Source organism: Camelina sativa, unplaced genomic scaffold (genome assembly GCF_000633955.1).
Source record: "Camelina sativa cultivar DH55 unplaced genomic scaffold, Cs unpScaffold11370, whole genome shotgun sequence".
Taxonomy (NCBI): Eukaryota; Viridiplantae; Streptophyta; class Magnoliopsida; order Brassicales; family Brassicaceae; genus Camelina; species Camelina sativa.
The window spans coordinates 1-371 of NW_010932415.1; the positions used below are offsets into that span (position 1 = coordinate 1).

General features: G+C 42.3%; 1 long non-coding RNA gene across 1 annotated transcript; it reads left to right on the forward strand.

The window, feature by feature from the left end:
- The first annotated feature begins 6 nt into the window (after positions 1-6).
- LOC104775282 lies at positions 7-332 on the forward strand. Its single transcript, XR_765810.1, has 2 exons — positions 7-105; positions 192-332. It is a non-coding gene; the product is annotated as an uncharacterized LOC104775282 (long non-coding RNA).
- The last annotated feature ends 39 nt before the right edge of the window (positions 333-371 follow it).

Consider the following 371-nt stretch of genomic DNA (forward strand, 5'->3'; position numbering starts at 1 on the left):
CCATTTGTGTCTGTTGATTTGAGCAGGATGGCTGATGCATTCAAGACAAGTGTCTCTGGTCTAGAGAAGGAACTAGAAGCCCTGATCACAGACAACCAGATTCAGGTCCGTTCTGTTTCCAGAAAGAACTTTGTATTGTATCACTGTAATTTTAAAATCTTACAATAGAGCAAACCTTTTCTCCATCGCAGGCACGGATTGACTCACACAACAAAATCCTCTACGCAAGACATGCGGATCAGAGGAATGCAACTTTCCAAAAGGTACTTCAGATGGGAGACGAATTCGATAGAGATGTCAGGGGGATGCTGATAAGAGCCAACCTCCTGAAACATGAGTATAATGCCAAAGTTTCAAGAAAACACTGAAAC